This window comes from Myotis brandtii, unplaced genomic scaffold (assembly GCF_000412655.1).
Source record: "Myotis brandtii unplaced genomic scaffold, ASM41265v1 scaffold910, whole genome shotgun sequence".
Lineage (NCBI taxonomy): Eukaryota > Metazoa > Chordata > Mammalia > Chiroptera > Vespertilionidae > Myotis > Myotis brandtii.
Window position 1 is genome coordinate 535,633 of NW_005371748.1, and position 7,369 is coordinate 543,001.

Genomic DNA, 7,369 nt, shown 5'->3' on the forward strand with positions numbered 1-7,369 from the left:
GTCAGGGAAAGGAGACCACCTGGATCATGAAGCACAGTGTGATCAGGTCAAAGAATGGCATAAACATTCTGAGCATAAGAAGAAACGGTGGCCCTGACCGGATTGGCTTAGTGGATAGAGCATCAGCCTGAGAACTCAAGGGTCCCAGGTTCGATTTCGGTCAAGGGCATGTACCTTGGTTGCAGGCACATCCCCAGTGGGGGGTGTGCAGGAGGCAGCTGATCGATGTTTCTCTCTCATCGATGTTTCTAACTCTCTATCCCTCTCCCTTCCTCTCTGTTAGAAAATCAATAAAATATATTTGAAAAAAGAAGAAATGGTGGACTAGATGAGTAGGTTACACTTTTAATTTTTCATGCATCTTTCAAACAGGTGTAAAAGGAATTAGCATTTGTTCAAACCATTTCTGAATCTCAAAATCTTACTGTATCTATATTTCCAAAATTTGTGAATCTATTTTATAGAAATAATTCTGACCATTGTGAAAAATAAAGATAATGGACAGCCATTTTCAGTAACTTATATCTTAATTTACAATATTATTCTGATCTGAGAAACTACCTCCTAACCACAGCAGGTGGGTCATTTATGATTGTTGAGGTTGGCAATTTTGTGATTGTGTCTACAGCTTCCTGTGCAAACTATTTAATATGCAAGCCCATGGCCTATGGCAGAGACCCCAAACTACTTACATCAGAAATATTAATGGTTTCAAGTGGATAAAATACAAGAAATAAGAGCAGTGATCATGTATGTGTACAACTCATAACCATTCATATGCTGTAATGACCATGGAAGGAGATCGGCCTGTTTTCTCAATCTACTGTTACCAGTGATTTGGGGTAAGGAGGCAAAAAGGCAGGTGAATGAAGAGAATTCCTTCCATAAAATTTCTCATAGGAAAGGAACTTCAGCCCTGAGAGGCATTCCTCACTCTCAGCCCCCATCATCCCTTTCCCTGCGGGTTAATGTGGTCACAGGGTGCTGGGCTCTCCCACAAACATATAACATGTTTTATGTGTACTTTATAGTTCTCATATCATACATGAGATTTAGAAATATATTCCTTACATTTATCTTTGTGTTTTCATTTTCTCAATAGACTGTTTTGGAGGGACAAAAGTCTTTAGTTTTAACCAAATCAAATTTAATAATATTTTCTTTAATGAGTCTTATTATGGGTGATTTTACAAAGAACTGTTATAATGCTGAGCCTCCACTGCCTCTGCTGAGTGTTACATATTCTCGGTGCTATGAGCATGATGCCAAGTCAATGACCTTCACCACCAAGGTCTTTCTTCTCTGGCTTTGGGGTCACACTCCTCTGATGCCAGCTGAAACCCCCTAGGATGCACCAAGCCTCCCCCCAGACTCCACCAACTGCACCTCACACTGGACACTTGCAAACACAAAGACGTCCTAGTCAGGAAACTCTCACACATCCACTGTTTCTCTCACTCATCTCCACTCATATACTCAGCGTCTCTTGTTCTCCATAAATTACATCTTAAAATAGCCACAAAGAAAACCCAGCCAACTCAAAACTCCATGGTGAGTGGTCTGTGTTAGTCCTGATCATGGAATGGGAATGCCTGGGGATCCTGTCCCAGAGTTGCAGGGTTAGGGGTGGGCTGGTTTTTATGAGCAGATGGGGCCCCTATTTGCATGTCCTCTTACTACATAGGTAGCTTTGGGAATGGATTCTGACATTAAGGACATTGTCCCAGTGTGTGACATGTCTGAGGGTGCTGTCTGTGAAGAGTTACTCCCCACATATGGGCCTGTGCCCTCCCCACTGGACCCACCTGCTGCAGGATACCTGTACAGAACCCAGGACAGAAAATTGCTGTACAAGTAAAAAAAGGTTTAAACTAAGAGATGTCTTTTGACAGTCAAAATAACAACAACCAAAAGAAATCAAACTTTACAACTTGAGAAAGAATTAAAAGTGCAGGAGGTTCATGTTCAGGAGATGAAAAGTTCCATCTGACACTATTTTCCCTACAAAGTGATCAGAGGATAAACTAAGACCAGAGTGTGAGCCTAGAGCCAGTGGATCAAATGTTGGGGGAGAGAGGAGGATCTATGTGGGTCCCTGGGAATCAGAAGTATGAACTATAGAGATACAGACAGAGCTCCTGGGTCCTATTCCTTCTGGAGAGTTTGGTGCTAAAGGTGTGGCAACTGCATGGCCTCCTTTGTTGTGTTTTTTTTTCTCTAGACTCTTTTGGAAAAGCAGTTTCATACATTAGGATATGGAACACTCTTAGTCATACCCAGGTGTGTTTAGGTGAAGATGTCAGTAATGATTTAGGAGTAATTCACTTTAAGTCATGAAAATGTTGTGATTGGAAACCTGATTGTAAGGACAGGAAAGGCTCTTTCTTTTTCTTTGCTGTGGTCACCACAATTTATGAGAAGTATCTGATAATTAAACCCTAACATGGTTAGATTCTCTGATTCAAACAACCCCTCTGTTCAAACTGAGGGACAAGATAAGCTACTCTCAAGGCTGCATTCTTGCATCCCCCTCCTCCCTGCTGTTTTCAGAACTCAGGGAACATTCACAACAATGAGTGTCTAGTTAATGGAAATTTCCCTTCACCCCTCCTCTTCAAACAGGCTTCTTTGTAAATCCTCATGACTCTTTATCTAAGCATGTTACAGGATTGGGGGAAATACTGATAAGACACCTTCCTAGGACATTTGCAGACTGTTTTCTTGAAAACAAATGAACTGTCACTTTTCTAGATAATCCCCCTGGTATCTGCGCAACTTCAACCCTAAATCCTTCTCCCTTCCCTGTTACCTAGCAACAGCATACATTACTCTTTACAGTGAAAGCTTCATTTTGTTCCTGCCCTATATTGACTACTGATACACCAGTGCTTTTCCTTTCTGGAAAGTAAAACACTCTTCCTCTCTGTATCTCTCCATTTAGTTGTGAATTCTTGCACAGCCATGTTACCAGCCAAACACTAACACTGATGTCTGCATGTGACCCTTGGGAACACTGCCACCATGTCCCCACATGTTGGGGGTCAACTGGAACATGCACTTGACACAGTGCAATATTGGTGGTGAAAGCTCCCTGGGAACATGAATGGGGGGAATGAATCAAGACCAAGGACACACATGTCCAGGGGTCTTGTTCATTAGGTTGTCATCTCTTTGTTGTTTAGCCAGTTCAAGTTTTCTTCCATCACTTTCCTCTGAAACAGTCTCACATGTTTCCTATAGTCATGAAGACACTCTGTTAAGAGTGTGCAGGGGCACAAGCCATTTGTGTATTGGTTTTGTATCTTACATCTTCCCTGAATTCTAGTTCTATTAGCTTCTCATACAGATTGTAGGATTTTCTATGTACAAGATCATGTCATCTGCGTACAGATAAGGCAAAGACATTTTATCTTGTTTCTTTCTGATTTAGACATTTTAAATTTCATTTTATTGTCTAATTATTCTAACAAGGACTTTTGGTTTTAAAGAATAGAGTAGTCACTGGGAAGCCCTTGTCTTGGTCCTGATTTAAGAATAGTAGCGTTGAAATTTTCTCTGTGTAACATGGTGTCACTTGTTGGCTTCTAAAATGTGTCCTTTATTATATTGAGTTCCATCAGTTCTACACCTAATCTGTTAGGAATTGTAACTCTGAAGGGATTTTCAATTTTAAAGGCTTTATTTTGTATCTGTTTATATGATGTATACTCTATGCTTCATTCTGTGGATAAGATGTATTACATTTTTTTTACTTACATATGTTGAACTATGATTACATGCTGGTATGGTATCTCACTTGAGGGTGGTAAATTGTGCTTTCAATGTGCTGTTAAGTTTCTTAGTATATTGTTGAGGGTTTTTGAATTTATTTTTATCAGGAATATTTATCTGTCATTTTTGTGTGTCCTTATGTGACTTTGGTATCAGTGTAATGGTCATCTCAATAAATCTATTTGGAAGTATTGCCTCTTCTTTTAATTCTTGGAAGAGTTCAAGAAGAGTTGATTAAAATGTTATCAACTCTTATTTGAAATTCTGGTAGAATTCACCATTGAGTCCATTTGGCCCTTGGTTATTATCTGTTGGAAAGTTTTCACTATTACTTTAATTCTTTTTAAAAAATTCATAACAATCTAGAAATGTTGTATTCAAATTCCTAATTTTGGCACCTACCAAGTGGACTGAGATATACAAATGTTGATCTTCATTGTGTGTGGTCAGTGTTGAAATAATAGTTGATTACAGACCACATATTTATTTCACATGGCATCCAATAGTAATCAACTATTATTTCAACACTGACCACACCATGCTTTCTTATATAGAATTCATTACACAATGTGTAATGAGATGAACAGTTTTGCATCACTTCTCATGTGTAAACGCATATCTTTTCCAAAATGGAGTATGTGACTGTGTGCATGTGTGACTGTGTGTGTCACTGTGTGTGTCTCTGAGTGTGTGTGACTGTTTGTAACTCTGTGTGACTATGTGACTCTGTGTTTCCTGGGCAAATAGTAAGAGGATTGTATAGATGCAGCAGGTGCCATGGACTGCTCCTCAGCTTCCAACATGCTCCCATGCATATCTCAACCACAGTGAAGCTAGAAAACCTTGGATCCAGGAGTAAATGTGGAGGAAGGGGTTCAATAATGCACATACCAGCCCTCAGGGTCACCTGTCCCCACTGTGGGGTTAGCACTGTGTCCTTCAGGATAGGAGGGCAGATGTGAGGGCATCCTGGATTTGGTTCACTGAGGTGACAGTTGTCCAAGGGGTCAATGTAGATCTGGAGAGGATGGGTGAGATCCACCAGCCCTGAGTGTAGTCAGGCCTTTCAGCAGAGGGAGGGCCCTGTGATCTCCTTGGAACCAGGAGGAAGAGGGAACAAAGAGAATCAGACACTGAGGGTAGCTGTGCCCTCCAAGGGATGGATGCAGAGCTGTGCACACAACCCAGTCCCAGCAACGCACCTGCGGAGTTCACACTGTGAAATGTTGAAGACAGTGAAAACCACTTTCAGAATTTGTGAAGGAGACTTGGTGAAGGAGAGTCCACCCTAACTCCAACATGTCACCTGCACACAGACAATGTCCCTTCTTCATTGATGTCAGCAGTAAGAATATGAGAAAGAAGAATTATCCTTGGAGGCAGCTGAGAGTTTGAGAGGAAATCCCTGGGCGCAGAGGAAGACCCTCCACTCCCTACCTCTCTCTGCCCCTGCTCATAGGCTGCACTCTCTATGTTGAGTTCTGAGCACCCCTGGTGTTCAGAGAGCAGCCTGCAGCCCAGACCTGCTTTCTCCCTCAGGGAGGTTTGTGTCTGGGCTCACACTGATTCCCAGTCTATGTGTCTCACACACTAATACACTACCTTGTCCTTGGTGGTCACAGAGCTCAGCTGCAGGAAGAACTAGTTCTTGGATGTGTCTCTGGAGATGGAGGTTTAGCTCTTGAGGGAGGGGCTGTACTTATTGTCTCTGTTATGATTTATGCACCTCATCCACTCCAGCCCTTTCCCCGGGGGTTGGCGGATCCAGCTCCAGTCATTACTACTGGTTGTAATGGAGAATCCATAGACTGTGAAGGTGAGGGAGAGGGTGTGCGAGGGCTTCAACAGTCCTGGGTCCCAACCTGCAGCTGCACCTGGGACAGGGCACCTGGGGACAAGGAGCATCAGTCCTGTCAGTCACCTGCCGTCACAGCCACCCCTTGACTCCTATCTTACCCCTGAGACCCTCACCTTGGGGGGCTGTCACCAGGCACAGGAGAAGACCCAGCAGTCTCATTGTCTTCTAGACCACAGCTCTGCCTTCCCAGAGACCTCAGCCCAGTGTGAGGGGAGAGCTCTGAGTCTGAACAGCCCAGGAGAGGATTTACTCTGGAGCTTGAAGAGAAATTTGCATGTGGGGCAGGATTTTCCTTATAAGTAGAGGGACTGAGGTCAGTATTTCTGGTCATTTTGGGTCCCATGTTGGGGCATCTCCTCCCTTGACCTCACTCACCAGGTGAGTCATGGAATGGTGCCCACCTGGGTCACGAGACTCATTGGAATTAGGTCAAGGACAACCTAACCTGAGCAGAAGAAGAAATGTTGGACTAGATGAGTAGGTTATATTGGTAAATTTTCATTCATCTTTCAAACAAATTTAATAGGGCTTACCATTTGTTTATCTTCTGAAATCCAACACTTACAGATATTTGCAATTACCAAATGTTAATCATTGTCATTTTATATGCTAACTAGAGGCCCAGTGTATGAAAATTTTGCATGGGCAGGGGTGTCCCTCTGCTCGGCCTGCACCCTCTCCAATCTGGGATCCCTCAGAGGATGTCCAGCTGCCAGTAAACCAGCAGATTGACATCCCTCTCACAATCCAGGACTACTGGCTCCTAACTGCTAGCATGCCTGCCTGCCTGATTGCCCCTAATCTCTTCTGCCTGCCAGCCTAATAGCCCCCTAACAGTAATCCTGCCAGCCTGATTGACGCCTAACTGCTCCCCTGATGGCCTGATCACCCACAACTTCCCTCTCCTGCCAGCCTGATCACCCACAACTGCCCTCCCCTGCCTGCATGATTGCTGCCATTACCCTGCCCTGCCACGACCCATATACTCTGCTTGGCCCCGCCTCTGCTGTTTGCGCTGCCATCTTGTGATTGCGTGAGGGTGTGATGCAACAGGGCATGATGGACACCTAGGTTTGTATTAGTATAGTTATCCTATCTAATAAAAGAGTGATATGCAAATTAACCATCACTCCCTTGCTCTGTCACAAAGATGGCGGCAGCCACGGAGCTGGAGCAAGCAGGAGGTTTGGGTTGCCCCCCGAGATGGAGGAAGCCAAGCTTCCTGCCTGCCCTGGCTGGCAGTGGGCTCCACTCAAGGCTACCAAGTTTCAATTATAGAAGATAAATCCCAGATACCTGCTTCCAGCCAGCATGGCCTTCACTCAAGGAGGGGCTGGGAACCTGGGTTGCCAGGGGCAACCCAGGCTTCGAGCTAGACCAAGGCTACAAAGTTTCAATTATAGAAGATAAATAAATCCAAGATACCTGCTTCTAGCCTGCAGGCATGGCCAGCCTGAAAACGGCCATCAGCCTCTCACCCAGGCTGGCCACACTCCCATGGGGTGAGGGTCCCCACGGGGGGGCTTGACCAGTCTGAAAACAGCCATCAGCCCCTCACCCGGGCTGACCAGGCACCCCAGAGAGACTCCCACCCTGATCCAGGACACCCTTCAGGGCAAACCAGCCGGCCCCCACCCAGGCACCAGGCCTCTATCCTATATAATAAAAGGGTAATATGCAAATTGACCCTAACAGCAGAACAACTGGGAATGACTGGTCACTATGACACACACTGACCAC